The following is a 20531-nucleotide window of genomic DNA, read 5'->3' as shown; positions in this document are numbered from 1 at the left end:
TTGTTCAGAATCATGAACTGAATAGAACATGTAGACAAAATATCGCCAATGTATAAAAGTTATTTTGGTATCATTATGTTAGCTCAGAGATTAGTTAGAACAATGTTTACCAATAACATACGTTTCTTTATTAGGATACTACAAAAGTAAAATAAGATTTAAAATATAGCTGGCCTATAAAAAGATCAAAAAGCATGTTAAAACAAAAAAAAAACAAACAATCGAAAATAAATCAACAGCATTTCAACAACAAAACACGCAAGCGAAAATAGTTTTATATCAATTTTATCGATATCGATACTATATCAAACACGTACAAGCACTATACAGATATCGAGCACGTAGGAAGCTGTCCGCAAAACTGTATGTGCAAGTTTGAGCACCACTGGATGTAATGTGGGTCATTTCCATGCACATTGGAAAATAGATGTCTGTACTCTGTACCTGACGTTCGGGTAACACGAATTTGTTTTCATCATCATATAATCGATGGCGCAGTGGTAAAGTTCTTGCCACGGAACCGAGAGGTCCCGGGTTCGATCCCCGGTCGGGTCATGATGGAAATTGATCTTTTTCTGATTGGCCCGGGTCTTGGATGTTTATCTATATATGTATTTGTTATAAAATATAGTATCGTTGAGTTAGTATTCCATAACACAAGTTTCGAACTTACTTTGGGGCTAGCTCAATCTGTGTGATTTGTCCCAATATATTTATATTTATATAAATATGCTCCTTCACCTATCAAATGGGGACGTTTATATTTTTACATCGCGTAAGAATTACGCTTGGGCAAGTTTTAGCTTGGTATTCATAAAGCTCATAACTGAATTATTACAAATGCGAAAGTTTGTGAGGATATGAGAGTATTTTTGTTACTCTTTCACGCAAAATCTACTGGACCGATTGTTATAAAACTTGGTAACACGGATAGAATATATAACCTGGAATAACACAGGGTACTTTTAACCCGAGTTTTTCCCACAGGATTCCCACGGGAGCGAAGCCCCGGGGCGCAGCTAGTAATATAAATATTTGCACTGGAAGTTTGGGTTAAATTAACTCGGAATATGATAGCAGCTACACCAGGGACTGTCAATCAAATCGGTGTTTGCTCTTTATTGAGACAGCTTAGGCCAGTGGGAATACACTCACTCACAACTTGGCAGTTGCTTTACACCCAGGTTATTTATTTTAAATTAGCTTTTGCCCGCGGCTTTGCCCGCGTTAATTTATTTATCTGCTGAACACTAACGAAAGCTGAACATACAAATTTTTCATACAAACTTTCACCCCCTTTATAGTCATTTGGGGGTTGATTTGTGGAAAATAAAATAGCCTATGTTTGAACAGTAGCAAATTTCAACAAAATCGGAACAGACAGACTTTCGCATATAAAATATTAGTATGGATATGGATTAGGTTTGTTTCTCGGCTTCACCGCGTGATTATTCCACGGATAAAATGATTTTCCGAGATGAAAGCTATGTCCTTCACCGGTCTACGTAACTGGGTAGGTTAGGTATATGTATGCGAAATTTCAAATTTATAAATATGTATGGCCATCCAAAAACTTTTAGTAAGTTTGTACATTCTTAAACATATTACAAAGTCTTCAACCGCGTCTGTCTGTTCGGAATTATTCAAAAACTACTGCACGGATTTACATGCGGTTTTCACCATTAGATAGTGTGATTCCTGAGGAAGGTTAAGGTACGTTTTTACCCGAGCGAAGTCGGGACGGACCGCTAGTGTGAAATATTGTTCTTTAACTTCAGGAAACTGAAACGCAGCTTACGTATTGTGGTTAAATAACGATCATTAAGGTCATTGACCTTCTGCGCGCCAAAACTACAAAGACATGAACGATAACCCACTCTCACGATAGGGAGATTACAAATCTTATCTCAATGACATAAGACCTATGTTAGTTCCCTGTAAGGAAAAATACGGATTGCAAAATAGATTGTCACAAATATAACTAATCGAACGCAGTGTGTGATTCCTAAAATTATACACAGCTGCGAATGTCGTAGTAGGCGATTAAGGGATAGAAAAACCCATGTAAATGTTTATACTGCAAACAATAGAGACGTGGAAAGTTGTTTGATTCAATTCAATTCGGAATCCGCGAAGAATACAATATCGAAAAAACAATGTGGAGATATTTAACTATCGGTGCAGCTTTGCTCTGTGATTCTATTAATAAAGACGAGCATTCATCAAACAATCGTAGATATCGAGACGCTTCCTTACGCCAAATACGGTGTTTCCTGTTGAGTAACAATCATAGAAGCTCATTGCATAGAAGTCATATCAGCAGGCCTACCATCAACTTCTCAAACTCAGTTCAATTTAGGAATCTAAAATGAATCGCATTCATACTAAAAACTACGTTGATGGTACGAATTTACGAGTCAGATCAGTTTAGGTCCAGAACTGGATCGCATTACGAGATGATAGTAAGCCCCCTGATGAGGAAAGTGTACCGATCATTAAGGAAACAAAAGTAGACGGATTGTGAAGATGTTATAATTTTTTTTGTTTGTCGAAACGCTGCTTGTTGAAATGTAAACAAACACACGACCCATACAAAGTTACACACAACAGCATCAAGCCAGTACATGTAGACCACACCACCACTTTGCAGTTGGACCAAAGTTGGATAGCTTTCCGCTGCGCCGATTGAAAAACTATTGCTACGCTATTTACAGCGGCTCCGTTGCTTTTCTGTTCAGATTTGTTTTATATTCAGTATGGAATACACAGTATTCAGGTATTTGAATAATTATATAAAACTAGCTAATGCCCGCGTGAATTTATTTGCGATAGCGGAACAGACGATTTTCGTACAAGCTTTCACCCCCATTGTAGTAATTAGGGGGTCGATTTTTGGAAAAAAAAGGTAGCCTATGGGTTCTTTAACTACATGCATACCAAATTTCATCAAAATCGGTCCAGCGATTTGGCCGTGAAAGCGGAACAGACAGACAGACAGATAGACAGACTTTAGTATTTATAATATTAGTATGGATGTATGTGTACACATCCATACAAATTACATTAATCAGTACAGATTATGTATACCATTACAAAGTGAGTCATTCTTTTTTCATAGCAAAATAATATCAACTCTCGCCCGTGCTCCGTCCATCAACTGCATACAATTACACTTATTGATAGCAAAAAAAAATACTTAAAAGTCTATTGCCAACTTCCATTTACCTACAATTACGTATGTTCCCATTATATAAAAATAAAAATGGCATGATGAAAATCTCGAAGTCGAGCGTGAAATTCTCGCTCGATTCCAGATATTTTTTTCAAAATTACTTAAAAATTATGTGTGACATAGTTAACAAAAACATTTATTAACCCGTTCAAATTTTCCTTGGATCAGCGGTGATCACTTAGAGGGCCGTCCGTCAAACACGTGACGTTTTTTTTGGTATTTTCAACCGCCGCTCAATTCCTTTTATTCCAATTCCATTGAATAAAAATAATCAACACCTACAAAGTAATGACTAAAAAATTTCCGTATCAATGACACATCGGCTGGCACTGCCTCTATCAGTTGAAGCCCTAGACCTGTCTGCGGGCACCCTAACGCGAACAAGGTCAACGATCTTGTTATACTGGATGTGACCATCACTACACAGTATACAAATTCGCTTCCCGCTGTCTGTCCCTATGTATGCTTAGATCTTTGAAACTACGCAACGGATTTTGATTGCGGGCTTTTTAGAATAGATAGTGTGATTTCTGATGAAGATTTAGGTGTGTAATTTATTATGATACCCACGAGCGAAGCCGGGATGGCCCGCTAGTGTGAAATATTGCTCTTCAACTCCTGGAAATTAAGATCTGAAGCGTAGGCGAAATTAAATTAAACTGCGGCCGTCTCGGCTTCGCTCGGTTAAAACCATAATAAATTACAGAAAGTAGTAAGTAACAATAAATAGTGATTCCCGAGGAAGGGAATCACTTCCTATACCTTCCTCGGGAATCACTATTTATTGGTGAAAACCGTACAAAAGTCCGATCGGTAGTTTTTGAGTTTATCGCGTTCACAGTACAGGCAGACGCGACAGGAGGACATTTTATAGTATGTAAGGATGTCACAGTAAAGATATTACTATCATCATTAGTATCATCAAACCATACCAGTGTAACTCAATGTGTTTACTATAATTAAACCTTTTTTGGGCGCTGGAAACCTAGAAACGGCTTCCCAGTATGCTTGGCACTGCATCCAGCTGTTCTCCTAATTTCCGCCAAAAGAGGCGTGAATTAAAATTTTATTTTTTTTAGTTCAAGCAAGCCACATCTAGGTTTTTACATTCTTTAGATCAGCAAATATCGACAGTGCCACCCCGCTTGCGTTGTAGGTACATATTAATAGCCGGAACATTTTCATTATTGGAATTAAATTGTACCCCATCAACCCTTCGCATTTGGTTTTACGAAAATAATTTCTGGAAATTTGCTGTCTGGCTTGTTTCAGTTTCAGCGTTTGCTGAATAAATGACAGATTGTAATATTTTTCGTTTACTATATATACTACATGATGAAAAATGGATGAAAAGAACAAAAAAATATATGTTTTCTACATATCTACTTTTAGGGGTTCTTTTTAGATATTTTGACATCCAATCATCAATAGTAACCGGTGCTTGCGGCCTTATTCTAGGACAAAGCAGATACTTATATATTTTTATATTATTATATTATCACGTACTTATATATTTTTATATTATCACGTGTATAACCCTTACGGGATAGACAGGGCATTGTTTTGGGAAATATATATGTATTTATTTGGTGGAAAGAATATTTTAAAAAGTTCACAATTATAAAGAACTAGCTGCCCCCGGGGCTTCGCTTCCGTAGGAAATTCGTGATAAAAAAGTATCCTATGTGTTATTCCAGTGTGGGTAAGTATGACGGTGAAGTATCCTACCATTATAATATATAACCTGTACCAAATTTCATAACAATCCATCCAGTAGATTTTGCGTGAAAGAGTAACAAACACACATATATACTCACAAACTTTCGCATTTATTAGTAGGATCCCAACAAGTACAAGAGATGATAAAACTCCCAATAAGGTAAACGCACCCTTGAGTTGGAGTTGACCAGACACACACACACGGCCCAGACGTAGGGCAAATGGATTCAGACTCCAGACAATGCGTCACAGAAAAAAAATCAATTTTACGCAGACATTTTAATACAACTTGACGCAGAGCTACGTTTGGAATGGACATCTAATGAAGAGAGAAAACGAACATATGTTGATAGAGAAGGTTGTCTGGTTACAAAGACAAAGTTGGTGCAAAGACAATCTGGCCAGGTGGGGTATGCTTGACCAGTCTCAGAACATGTGCGATTGTGGCTTCTCCCCACAATCGATGGCTCATCTCCTCGCCTGTCCCGAGTGTCCAAACACATGTACTCGGGCTGACTTGATGGCAGCTTCCGATGACGCCGTCGAAGCGGCTGGCAAGAATATATATTTAGGTAGCACCCAATAGACTTACAAGTCTTTCTTTATGATTTTACAACAGATTTTGCATTGCAGATTTCGCAGAGTTTGAAAAATCTTCGATTATATTATGTGACAAGAATCCAGGAATTTCGATTATTTATCATTTTAGTGAATAAAAATATATGTAGATAAGATTTGAAATTACTGTAGGTACTCATGTAAACAGATTTTTATATTGGAATTTATTTTAATAAATAATTATTATATTTATTTACTTTCAAATACCTGCGACATATCGAATGTAGGTATAATATGTAAATAAAAATAAATTATTTTAAATGATACAAGTTACTCATCATCATCACTAAAATCCATGATTCATTAAAGAAGGTGGAGTCTGGTGACGCAAGCCAGCGGTAGGTACACGTAATAGCGCTTTATAAAAAATATCATTAATACACCGCTCTAACTTAAATTTCACGCGTATGAAGTCGCAGGTAAATTAAGTACAACATTATGAATCATCCATTAATGTTCAGGAAACATCCGATGCACTATGCTAATTTCGTCCACCCCGCCATCGGCAGCGTGGCCGAGCGGTCTAAGGCGCTGGTTTTAGGCACCAGTCCGAAAGGGCGTGGGTTCGAATCCCACCGCTGTCAAATCACTTTTTGTCATTTTTTTATTATGTTAGTCATTTTTTGTGACGTTAATAATGGAATTAAATAGTTAATTATTTTTGCGGCCGAAATTTAGCAGTTTTAAACGTGATGGTTCGGATATCGAAAACAATAAATTTGTTTACGTTTGTGTTCTTTTGTAAAATTTCATTTATAATTAAACAATTTTTTTGGTGAGTTAAAATTTTTAGTGGATATTTTTATGTTACTTTAAAATAATGATCTGCTAAATTAATGTGTACAGCTGAAAAGTTAGGTATAAAAAAAATCATGCCAATTCAACTGACACTACAAAAAGCAGCCTTGTGTCAAAATAACAAAGTACACATTACATAACCCGTTATTGTAATCACGTAAGTATATAATTTATCATATCACAAAGAATGTTGATGGCAATGACCCCTTATCAACAAGATCATGCATCTTACTGCGTTTTATTTATGGGACTTTTATTTTCGCAGATTTCCTATTTAATTAATTTATGTTTTTTTTCTGTGCTTTTCTGCAATGAGCGTTGGAAATTTGGCGGATTCGGTGTACATTGCTGGATTTTTATTGCGGTAAATAAAAACTCTCATACAAATTACGCATGTGTCCGAGTATCGCGATAGTGTGGAGCCGGGATAATGTTGTGTTTTATAGCAATCATAATGTCTATTGAAGACTGTGCTTATTGAAATTACATATTGCTAAAATTAGGTACAGCATAACAGCACGTCATCATCTCCTGCCAGTCATCTCCAGCTCTTGTGGTCAAGACTAATTTTGGGTCACGGGGCCAGATAGCATTGCAATAATTCAGCTAAATAACAGATCTGCCCTGATAGTAATAGACAAACTATTACAGATTATTTAGCAAATTTTTGTCCCTCTGTCTAACTACATATTAAATTTCATCAAAAAATTTGTGTGACTGGCAGATTTGGCTAGCTGATGATGCAATTAGCAACAATGTTAGATAACAATGAAGAATTAAAAAAAACACTAACATTAATCTGTCAGTTGGTGTTAGTTACACTGACAGATATCTCTGAGAGGAAGCTTTCTGAAAAACAAACAATACGCTCCCACACTTTCATTTTTGCTGGGAGGTAACATTATTATTCATGTGTTTTAATTAAGTCAGTTATAACGCTAATGTAATATCAAAATTATAGATAAAAGATGTTGATAACCCAAGAGGACCATGAGTCAAAAATCGACTTCTCAACGATTTACTACAGGACAGAAAATGCTCTAGAATTGTCCAAAAAACTATGAACATCGCCAAATATATTCATATTGTTGTAGGTTTAATTTTGTACTAGATGTAAATGTTGTGTGCAATCCTGCATGACTATTGTCAGTAAGAAAATAATTGTTATTTTCTTTAAAATATTAAATACATGTTGTCTTGTGTTAAAAATATACTTTACATTATATTTGATGAAATATATGGTTTTATTACCAATATATTAGTTGGGTTTTATTTTATATTAATTATCAACTAACCTTTGAAAAAACTTAAAGAAAAAAAATCACATCATTACTACTTTAGTAGATGTGATTACTACTAAGTACTAATTTTTTATGTGAGTACCTACCAATATATTTTTAAATTTATCTTCGCAAACTATACATAATTTACATTGATGATTTGTATAACATAATGTGCAAACCAAGTGTTACACTGATTCTTTGTTTGTATAACTATATTTGATACATATTTATGTACCTATGGGAAATTAAATATGAGATGGACCGGCTACACACATACACTCTAATTTAAGGGATAACAGACAATCAGGACTGCATTTTCATAAGACCATAGATTGCCCCTGTGGCAGGACTGTGAGTAGTTTGCCTTAATTAAAGATAAGGAGCTATAGTCAACTCATCCCTCCCGTGGGAATTCTGAAATAAAAAGTACTCTGTTTTATTCCAGGTTATTTTCTACCCATGTACCAAATTTCATAACAATCAGTCAAATAGATAATGTGTGAAGAGGTAATAAACAAACTTACTTACGCATTTATAATATTAGTTGGGATGCAAAAACTTAAAAGAATGAATGATGGTCATTTCATTAGCTATGAAATGACCATCATTCATTATTTAAAGTTAGACCTGATCACCTGATATTTTTGCCAATTTCTGATATAATCTGATTGACAGTGACAGACAATAAAAACAAACTAAAAAATCATGATGACTCATACAATGAGATGGCTACTGGCAGTTAACAAGTTAGGTATATTTTGAATACTAAGAAAAACAATATATTTCCCTATGTTTTGCAATGCGCGGTGCGAGTTTGATCATTGACTTTAGTTTTTTTATTTCACAAATTAGCAATGCATAAGGACGCATTTTTTTATGATTACGATAATTCGCAGATCAATTATACTTGAATTAGACTATTTATCATTCCCATCTTAACATTTTAGTAGCAGACAACATGCGAATAAATATCTTACTTTTTACAAACAGCCAGCGAGGACAGCCAGGGCGACTCCAAAAGAATATAACTTTTCTCAACAATCCCACATGGATTTACACAAAAATACACGAAACTAATGAAATTATAATAATCACAACACTTTACACCCACGATTACAATCTTTCACGTCCATTTTGTGCTTTAATTTCAATTAAATATTTACATTTCTAATCACATGTTACACTTTACGATGTGGTGTCTGTTAGTGTCTATTTTTGTGTTTAGCATAACAAAACATAGGCACCAAGCGTTTCACCCAGCAGGTTAATGAGAAACAAAACTATATGAAGAGAAATAAGATAAATTTGCATGAACAGATATTAAAACAACAACAGCAGCAGCGGCGACCGAGAAACGAAGCTTTCTTTCTCGTGCTCGCTTTGCTTGCTTGATTTGATTGCTTGCTTGGTCGCATTGACAAGTGCAAATTAGTGTTGCCATATTGTTCTTTTCAGTTTTCTACTATCCTCTTTTTAAGTACGCGGGGTAAATTTCAAGGAAAAAATACGCAGCGCTTATTTTAAAAAGATTTCCCGTGATTTAAAAAAGTTAACATCAACTTAACTTTAAGTTAAAATCATAGGTATAAGAACATTAATGTTAAATGTAAAATGATCTGTGGTTTTCTCACTATCGCACTTCAGAAATTGACAGAAAGAGACAAAACATATTTTAGCTTAAAGTATGTTTTATAAATAACGGATATTAAATATAATTGTTGAATTTGAATTTTGTTCTGCTACTAATTATTTTCAACTAGCCGCACTGCAATAGGCTAAAAATATACCAAATACCTGTATATTTTTTTGTAACAACTTTGTTCTAAAAACTATATATTAAAGAATACTCATCAATGTTTCGTATCCTTACATAAATTATTAAAAATACGTCACGTCTGTCAGTCTATTTATCCGACCACGATATACTCAAAAACCACGATTTTTTACGGTTTTCACCACTTTTTCAGTTGTAAATAATGTGACTACTGAATAATTTTATTAATCATGGTTTTAGTCGAGAGAAGCCGTACCGACAGCTAGTTTAAAATAACAATTAAAACAGAATTAAGCAATCCATCTCTCCAAAACGAATTTGAGGGAGATTTTTTTGTGATAATTAACTTATTATCATCAATTAATTTAAGGACTTTGTTCTTGTCGGTGGAGAATTTTCCATCTAATTCTGTCCTTAGCCATTGATTTCATCTCCCTATACGACACGACCTCTGCCTTCTCTTTTATTTCATCTAGGAATGCCCTACTTGGCTTTCCTTTTCCTCTTCTTGCTTCGATTTTTCCTTCAATCAGATATTTCATAAAGTTGTCGTACATCTTTCCCCTTCTTAAATTAACTTATGTAAGGATAAGATACAAAATATTTTTTATAAGTAAGGTTTTTATTTTGGCTTTACCAACTTACCAAGATGATGTTTGCAATGACGACGATCAAAAGCTGTTATTTTCAAATTCATTACTAAGATCTTCAAGATATTCTGGCTTACAATAATCTACTAATTTCGGAGATTTTCTTTAAATATGGCAACCTGAATACCACGCCCCCAAGCTAATCTGTCAATGTCAGTCCGTTGATCACCGCCATCTAACGACTGCAATCCGAATCAATAACTATCCAATCCAAAGATATATTAAGTTCAATATCAATTCAATAGATGGCGTTTAGTTTGATACCTCTTGTTAGTTCTATTTATCATTACTAGATGGCAGTAATTTGTCAAAGTTAACCATTTCAATAAAAAGAGGTTCTCTATTCCTATTTATTTCTCTTTGTCGTTCTTTGATATTCGCCATCTTCATGCCAGCTCCACACTTCCAACCCAGACAGATGTACACGCGAATGTACTTATATTGCGTGGTTTATATGGGAGCATTTATTTACCGTAAGGTAAAAGTAGCAATGTCGAATGTTCGAAACAGAAAACTTTGGCGATTTGTAGATAGTGTATAACCGACATTAGGTCCATTTTTTGACATGTAAATCATGGTTATCACCTTGGCTTACATGTTTACTCCGCTGTGTCAAAATAAGGTAAAATTAATGTGATCAACGATTCGCTTAGTTGCAGGTGCAATGACATGATTAGGTTTCTAAAAATATTTCTAAGTAGGTTTTTGACGTTGTTTTAATTTGTTGGCACCTTGTTATAATGATAGTCACTACATATTATGATTCAATATCACAGTGTAAAACAAAGTTGCTTTTCGTTGCCTGTCCTTATATTGTATGTCTACAAATCAACTTACATACAAAAAATGTATATTTGACCCAAGTAGAATTGTAGATAAAAACAGTGTGAACTTATGAACTTAGGTGAGTTACACCGTAAAATTTGACGTTTATTTTAATTTTTGGCGTAAGTACCTTTCGTTTTCCCGTTCGCGTTAAAAATGACGGTGCAACCCACTTTTAACAGGTTATAAGTGGACTTAAAATATACATAAGTAGGTATATGAAGATAATAAACGTAACTGAACGAACTTTCTACTTGCATTTGTGAGTCATCGACGTCAGGCCACGAAATATGTCAGTTCCACATTGCCGCCAAACAGTTTACCAAACTTTGTCGGATTCGGTATACATTGCTGGTTTTTCATTGCGGTAAATAAAAGCACACATGCTAACTATGCAATGTTCGCGCATGCGCGTCGGCGTGTGTCCGAGTTCGGCGACAGCGTGGAGCTGGCATTAAAAAAGCGTAATTATTAGCGGAGAGTGGAAAATAGCGACGTTTTTACTGTCGAACTCATGGTTACACGGCAATAAAAGACATTTTTTGTATTCACACTGATGTACGAGTAACAAGCACTAGTGTAGTAGTATCGACAGTGAATACACACTTCAAACTTATCCATACATTATTTTAATAATAATTATTTTTTCTCTTAAAAAAAGATAATATTACTTAAGAGAAACTCAAAGACATCGACAGTGACACACTTCAAACTTATCCATACTAATATTATTAAGAAAAAATATTAGTATTTGTTTGTAAACAAAAAAAAACTCAATAACTAATTTGCTGATTGTGATGAAATTTGGCACGAAACCTTCAGGAGTAGGTAATATAGGCTATTTTTTTTGTTATGGTTTTACTCGAGCGAAGCCGGGACTGGCCGATAGTAGCTAATACAATAAATTGATAAAAATCTGATTGCGGCAATAGTGTGTTATTTGGCACATTCATAAGAACTCCTTTTTCATAGCTCCACACGGTAACCACATACCCACGAGACTTACATAACAATATTATTATAATTCATTCACCCACGTCTTCTTCCCTTACGAGCGAGACAAAGCATTACATAGGAACGGCTCTATCACATGTAACTCCCGTGTGCAATCGACACCCATTCGTATTAAAAGATCACTTAAATTCAGATTCAGATTTTATTCACAGTCACAATTTATACATATATGTTGGTTACATGCACAGTACTAGTGACACCCTGCAAGCACAGCTAACATAGAGGGCAAATGGATGTCGGCTTCACTTTAAAATTTAACTAAGAATACCACATTAGATTAGATTATTCGGTGGAGAAATCAAAGCATTGTCATTAAAAAATTCGGACAGAGTATAAACTCAGAATAATAAACAAATATATTTTTTGACGAAATATTTACCTATAAGACTATTATAAGAACTTGTATTTAATTGCAAATAAACACAAGATAAATAATATAGGTACATGACGGTAAATTAAAAATACATTTTATATTATTTTAAATATTTCCACCTCCCACACATTCCCTCTTTCTCATCTCTGCAAGTTCCCGATCGTGTTCGGGGTTGTGTAATGTAATTTTGAAGATTCGGCTGAGATTTTACAACCGGCCGCCTGCCTGGCGGCAACCCTCCTTGAGAATGTTATTGTCCCCATCAGCTGTCTAGGCTGTGTCGCCTCGTACGACGTCCACAGGAGGATATGAAGTGATCCTATCTTAGGAAACCACACGCCACATAATTTCCATCTGCCTATAAAATGTTAAGTATAAACTTAATAGCATTTTGTAACGATTTTAAATGTTCATTAAAAATTCGGGCACTATGAGTGAGCCTATACCCAAAATGAGTATTAGCCTTCAATACAAGAGCACGCCGCCGTCTCTGTTCCCGCGCCAGCTTCTGCCAGTCGTTTCTCCACGTCATGGCTGATGTAGAGCTCACATCAGCCAGCTCCATAACTCCAGAAACATGTCGACGCGCACGCGTGAACATTGCGTAGTTGGTATGAGTGCTTTTATTTACAGCAATGAAAAACCAGCAATGTATACCGAATCTGCCAAAGATTGGCAAACGCTGAAGTTTGGCGAACTGTCGCCAAACTTTGACAGATCCGTCACTTGCCATAATATAAACACTAAAACGATAAACACAAAAAAAAAATGGGGTGCACTCCGGCAGTGCCGGCCGAAGTGAAAACTTGAATATTAACTATTTACTTATGTGAATTTCTTACGTCTTACGAATTTGTGTCCTGACGCGAGTTTAACATTTTTTTACCCATCACAAAAAGTGCACAACGCCGCTAAAGAAGTTTTCACTTCAAAAATACAAATATTTCTGTAGTGAACAACCATATTATATAAACTCAAAATGGAAGGCATAGGGTGCATTTCATCCCGGAAATAAAATGTTACCGTGGGAAATGTACGCGGGCGAAGCTGCGGGCAAAAGCTAGTATTAAATAAACTCATTTTTATTCATTTATACTGTTTATTACTTGACACAACAATTAATGTTTTATTATATAAAATATGCAAATTCGTAACACAACATAACTGTCTTAGAGTAGGTTGCACCGTCAACTTTGACGAAGTACGCCATTTTGTCTACACGTCAGCGGCGCGCCGGTTAAAATCATCGTTAAATTTGACGGTGAAACTCACTCTTAGTTATGAATTCTTTGTTCCACATTTTTTATGTCTCATTTTAACTTTCATTATGTAATTAATTCATGTGTCAACGTAACATTTGTTATCATAACTGTTAAGTAGCAGTTTTGTATGTCTGTTAGTTTTATTCGTACTCTCTATTACTCTCACTCAATATTTGCGTGTTCGTAAAAACATAACAAAAAAATTTTGAAGATTTGGCTATGGTTTTACAACCGGCCGCCTGCTTGACGTAAACCCTCTTTGGGATTGCTATTGTTGTCAAACAGCTGCCTGAGCTGTGTCTCTTCGCCGCCTCATACGCCATTCATAAGAGGATGTGAAGTGGTCATATTCTAAGGCGGAACCACATACCACAGAGTACCTAACTATTGTATTCGTCAGATTGTAAACAGATTGACTAACACTAACAATCCTACGGTTAATAAAACTAGTTTAAATAACAATCAGATTATTCCACTTGTAATCAAACGGTAATTACACTGTATGGTTACCGGGGTCGTATTTCAAAGTGTAGAGGCACTGGGGACACCTAAGAGATGGAAGCCCCTATTTTATTTTGTGGTTGGAACACGTGGTTTGCCCCCTAGAAATAGGATTACAGTACGCAATCCTATGATAATTTATATCTTCCATGGGTGTGTTATAAAGCGACTGAGGTATAAAAAACCTTGATAACCGACAGAAGGTTTACCAGGAAACATATAAATACGTACCACGTTATTAACATTCACATTCTATATTCTATCGTGTGTGCATCGTGTTAAAAAAAGACAGAACGTTTGGACGCAATAATGTGATATGTGCTTTGTAGTCCTCCAGGCACCCATCCCTTTTTTATGTAGACCTTTGTGGCTTCGAGACCTTACAGCCAATGAACGCAAACCTCTCTAGGATAAAACATTTGTGTTTGCTGACAGTCGACTGTGTTATTGACACTGCTGTAAGATTTGATTCAATTAGCATTGGCGCAAAAATATGGAAAAAAACTCTGTTTAAGAAAAACATACGGAGAAGTGAAAATAGCTTTGTTATACAAATGCTATTTAATAATAAAGTTCTCGATAGATCGTTGGTTAAGAGTTACCGGTAAGTTCGATTCGATTCCCGTCGAGTAATGATTTTTTAATGTCTGTAACATAATTAAAAAAAAAATCGGATAAGTTGTTTTCCATATTTGATTAACGATTTAATACTATGGGGGCCCCTCTCTTGTGGTAGCCCAGGGCCGTAGCCTGATTTGGACAAAACTAAATCCGGCTATGATGGCAACAGAATGATGGCTTTACCCGTGTATCAATGACAATGAATTAAATCCATAATATTCCGTCCCATTAAATGATCAGCTTGTAGATTTTAATTTTAATTAGCTATTGAAATTAGCCTTTTGCGCATTTAAAATAGCTGTTTACACGCGACTTCGTCAGCGTGAAATAGTTACTACTGACAGCATAATAAAAGTATTTACAACATAATTATTAACAAGTTAAAATTAAAAATTAAAACTAAAATAATAAACACTAAATTAATTTAAATAAAAAATTGACACTAAATCGCCGTCGTCGTGCGATAAAGTTCCCAGAGGGCTGGCGACATTTCCTCTTTGTATGGCCAAACTCAAACGTTGGCCAAAATAGTGACCAGCCCTTGGGTCCCCAGAGACATCGACCAGGCGTGCGGAAATTTCTTTGTAAAGGGTTTTGCATCCGCACCCCAAGGTCCCAGGGTCTCTACAGCAAAAGGCATAAATATGTATGGCTCTCCCAGAGATGCATACTTACGCCTTTTGCCGGACTCTGCCGCCAACGCAGCCGCACCAGCCTTACAGGCAGTCGCTGTTTCGTGGGATGGAGCTACTGTATGACATTTTTTGTGATTAATGTGTTTACCGATGCTATATTACTAATTTCTAGAACCAATATTTTTGTGTGATAACCAATTAAGTCGTCTATTGTAATGCAACATGATTTTCATACAAACTTTCAACCTCCATTATTGTCATTTGGTAGTTGATGTTTGAAAAAAATAATAGCCTATATTTGAACGGGGGTCTTTGACTACATGCATACCAAATTTCATCAAAGTCGGTTCAGAGGTTGAGCTGTCAAAGCGAAACATACAGATGTTATGGATTAAAAAAAAAACTTGTTTGGTCCTACAGATCTAGTTATGTCAATTAATTTAAATTTATTACCTGACCATTTAAATACTTTGACGCCGTAAAAAAGACCTAGAAATCCTTGAAGTGATGCATTTACGATAACTAATTATAACTGACTAACGTCCCGTTCCGGCTTCGCTCGGGAAAAACCGTAATATAAATAGTAGCATGTTACTCCTGAAAGCTTCGTCAAAATCCATACAGAACATTTTTAATTTATTGATGACAAACAAAAATATATGATTTTCTCTTTATAATATTAGTATGGTCGCAGCTAGTTAGATATGAATTCATGAATTCATGTCTTTGGAGGAAACCATTGAGGAGTTCCCTCATCGGGGCCGATCCTGATTACACCATCAGGTCATACACATTATAATAATGTCATGGAAACTGAAGTGACGTGCTGAAACAAAACGTTAAAGACAAACAAACAATCATCGAGACAAATCGAAACTAAATAAAAGCTTGTAAAAAAAAAAAATATTTCTAAAAGACGTGGAATATTGTGCTCTACATATATGTGTCAAAATCGTAAACTTTTTGTTATGTATTATAATATATCTGCAATAAATGTAACCATATTTTCGTGTCATTATGGGACAAATTGCGAAATTCCTGCAATTTTTTGTTTTAATTTTTTGAGCTGCTTTTATCGTATTTACACGTCCGTCACCACGTCCCGTCCGCTATCTGGAGGTCCTGGGTTCGATTCACAGCGCGGGAAAATATCTGTACTTGGGGCTGCGTTATGCCCGTTTCTATATTTGTGTCCATCGGTTCTCCGATACAAGTTTATTGCATAGGCCCACGGCCCACAGGCCGTTGAGTGTTGAATATCCATTGTAATTATTATTATTATTGGGTTGTTGTACATTTGCCACAAAGTAAATACGTCACAAAAAAAAGTATGTGCAAATGTGCCACACCTTAATTTTTTTAAAGTTAATTTGTCACGTTTTGTTATGGAGAATTGTAAATTCGTCACATTATTGATTCTATATAGTCCTCTTCTATTTTTTTTCGTAAATATCTTCTATATACAGACATAGTCCAGGTACAACTTATAACTATATATACTAAATATATAGTTATAAGTATGTCTAGATTATTATCTTTTTAATTTCTATAGTTTTCTGTCTTGGACAGTTTGTTGCTGCACTGAAACTTCTCTAGATCGTGGCGCCATTTTGTTTTAGTCCGACGCGTGCGCAGTTTGGTAATCCAAGTTGTGAGCATCCTGCCTATCTATCAGGAGGCGAAACAAACGGAGAGTGTTCAGCAATGGATATATAAAAGTCAATATAAAAAAATGTCTTAATTTTAGCACCATCTCACCTATCATTGTTAGGTCTTGAGGTTTGACAGGCAAGTATACAATAACAACGCATGATATTCCTAGACATGTTGATATTCCTAGAGAAAATTTATATCGACATCGATCAATATCAGCCCGAGATACTAATTTCTATGTTATTGGTTAATAATAATAATTTATTTCTTTTTAGGAAATACATTTTTTTACAAAGATATATACTTAACAAAAGAAGTTTGCATACATTTGTGCGATTCTCTGCTCCGGAATAAACCTGTATTTTAGGGAGTAGCGAGTCTGATGAGATTTAAGTAAAAACGCGTTTTATACAAACTGAGATAAAAGGACTAGGTTCTTTACGGAGTGTTTGTTTACTACAGCTTATTTTAGATCTATCGGTTACAGGTTCGACAGAGCCACATAATACATATAATACTTCTTCATAGTTGTATTCCTCATGGCTGAGGGTCGTGGTTATTGGCATTATTAATGCAGTGGTTTGCCATTCCCTCTCCTATTTCACATATAAGTTAATAAGAATCAGCCAGTGTGCAGGTTTCCTCACGATATTTTCCTTCACCGGAAGTAAGTCCGCCCCCATGATATGTGCAATAAAATTTAAACAAAAAATATCCCGTCCAAAGCGGGAAATATGGTCACCTCACCAATAACTAATCAACATCATATAAAACCACAGTTTTTGCGATTACAACACTGTTCACACATTTGTTCGTAACAATTCAATTCAAATTATATTTTTTGCTTGCGAGACAATGAAAAGTGAATGTGTTTAAAACCTATGGAACTTTATTGTGTGCATTAACAATTTAAGACGGCCATGTTACACCACTTTAAGACATCATATTTTAATCTGGCAGATAAACTAACAGCCAGATAAATCTGCTTGAAGTTATTTGCCAGTTACGCTAACCTACACTAAATTTGTGTTTTAAAATTATTTGCTGATGTGATTATACTGATGTGTGATATTCTTATTTATTTATTTGTTTGTTTGACGACCTCGGTGGCGCAGTGGTAAAGTTCTTGCCTCTGAACCGAGAGGTCCCCGGTTCGATCCCCGGTCGGGTCATGATGGAAAATAATCTTTTTCTTATTGGCCCGGGTCTTAGATGTTTATCGTTGAGTTAGTATCCCATAACACAAGTCTCGAACTTACTTTGGGGCTAACTCAATTTGTGTGATTTGTCCTAATATATGTATTTATATTTATTTATATATGATACTGTTGCCGCTCATGTATCAAACACGAATGGTGTCCGTTAGCCTGTTCTGACTATATTTATTAACATTTAAACACACAAACTGGTTACAATGTTACAAGACAAACGGAAGATACCGATATGTTACTAATTCGCATAATTAATTAGTGTTTTATCTGGTTTCTGTGCAGTTAAAAATAAAATCGCAATATGGCGGTAAAAATAAAATAACAAATATCTTTCCAAAAATACATTAAGTATAATAATCCGAAGGAAATACAAAAAATATATAAAATTGCAACGACATTCGTTTTTTGCTTTTACATCTGTAAAAAATACGCCCACAGAAAACATACGTTTATAAATTTTGTCCGAAAACGTTGATTTTAATCATCAAGAAGTCAACTGGACAAAGTTCTGTGGTATAATAAAGTAATAAGTACTTGATTTGAATCGTTCTTATCGGCAAGTGAGAACTCAGAAAGTAATGAAATATTTCCACCTACATATTAACTGAATACGTAATGCGGGGCGTGTTTTGTATGGAATTGTAATTGCGTACGTCTACGCATGTGTGCATACGTCACAATTCCTAATTAATTAGTTTTCAGTTTGCACTGTCCTCATCCTTCAGATAAGAGATAGATTATAAGATCTCTTTAGGACGATTATAATAATTCCTAAATAATTTCCTGAGTTATTCCTACGTTCTATTATCAGAGGTGGCTTAAGTATGTTTCACAACTTGTAATATATATATGAAGATTGTATAAAGCACAGTGCTACGACACCTATCACTACCAACTTGTGACGATTTTGCCCATTCGAAAATAATTCGGTTTCTCGCGGACATGATGAAATAAAGACCCGTATTTTTCAACCTACAACAAAGGCTACATTACACAGTAATGGTTATGTTCACGTCCAGTACCCACATTTTAATATGACCCTAAGAAGGTCAAATTTATTGTTCGGGTGTTCCGCAAGGCGTCACACTAGGGCCTTTGTTATTTATGAACTGAAAATTGGACAATGAAAACTGAACTTTTGTGTATGTTAACGACCTTTGATACAATTAAAATTGCGATTGTGTTAGCGATTGATAATTTTCCTGTTAATCCTTTATCAATTGAGTCATCCATATAAGTAGTCACGATAAAACAATAACGAAAAGTGTTTTCCAATTACGCATTACCCAGTGAACTCCAAATAATGTTCTAATAATAATTTAATGCAAGAATGAAGAAAATCTTTCAAATATTATATCACAGATGTTGATATTATGCGGAGCCGATGGTTCTCAGAGCGTTGCGAGCGCTGCGGCTTCGCTGTCATCACGATCCGTCAACTTTATCGAGGAAGGAATCATATTCAAAATTTTCTAAATGACATTACCAGAGTACAAATCAATTATTTTATAGTCAGATATAGTAAAACTAATTACAATTTGTATTGGAAACAAGGAAAAATGATATTTTTGACATTGATTTCTTCGGAAACCCGCTTGGCTTTGTCGTCTCCCACTAATAATATACAAATGCGAGTATTTGTTTGAGAATCAGTGTTATTCAATCGTGCTGTTGGTCGGATTTCGATAATATTTTGTACACGAAATAATAATATATTGATAGAGTATAATCTGGAATAGCATATATTACTTTTTATGCCGATATTCCCAATTAATTAAATGTTTATTCACTTGAAACGTATTACATACTATATATAGAACGTTACAAATTAATAGATGGTGTGTCCTTACTGTTAATGTTCCGCCAGGGGTATGGCATGTAAATATTATATTATTAACTGATATCTAACACAATTGAATTTAAAAAAAATGCACCAAACTATCCTCAGGACACTATGTGTTAAAAAACCCTGCATCAAAATGCGTTGTGTAGTTTTACAGGGACAGATAGCGGCAAGTGACTTCGTTTTATACGATGTAGTGATATAAATTATTAGTGATATTAATTCTCTATCTATATTATATAAAACACTTGCGTTACTGACTGACTGACAGACAACGCACAGTCGAAACTAGTGGGCGTAGACAGCTGAAATTTGGTGTGTAGGTTCCTAGGACGGTGTAGGGGAGCACTAATAAGGGATTTCCTGAAATTCTCACGGGAAACGGATTTACACACATGCGAAGTTGTGGGCAAAGTCTAGTATATTAAGGCACAATAAAAGAATTACCAATCTACGCTTCAGGGAAGTTTCGTGAAGGGAATTGTTTCAGATAATTCTATTACATAAAAACAGAGAAAG

General features: G+C 35.2%; 1 protein-coding gene and 1 non-coding gene across 6 annotated transcripts in view; one reads left to right on the top strand and one right to left on the bottom strand.

Annotated features, from left to right (window-relative positions):
- Positions 1–9052, bottom strand: part of LOC128681708 (ankyrin repeat domain-containing protein 50-like) — a 59126-nt gene extending 50074 nt beyond the window's left edge. For all 5 annotated transcript variants that reach the window (XM_053765819.1, XM_053765822.1, XM_053765821.1 and 2 more), the window contains exon 1: positions 8628–9052. The gene's annotated coding sequence lies outside the window, so the exon portion shown is untranslated. The remainder of the gene's footprint in view (positions 1–8627) is intronic.
- On the top strand, positions 6074–6153 carry TRNAL-UAG (transfer RNA leucine (anticodon UAG)). Its single transcript has one exon. It is a non-coding gene; the product is annotated as a tRNA-Leu (tRNA).
- Positions 9053–20531: the final 11479 nt, after the last annotated feature.

Source organism: Plodia interpunctella, chromosome 28 (genome assembly GCF_027563975.2).
Source record: "Plodia interpunctella isolate USDA-ARS_2022_Savannah chromosome 28, ilPloInte3.2, whole genome shotgun sequence".
NCBI lineage: Eukaryota > Metazoa > Arthropoda > Insecta > Lepidoptera > Pyralidae > Plodia > Plodia interpunctella.
The sequence above is the reverse complement of the archived record's forward strand: the minus strand, read 5'-3'. Positions and strand labels throughout refer to the sequence as shown.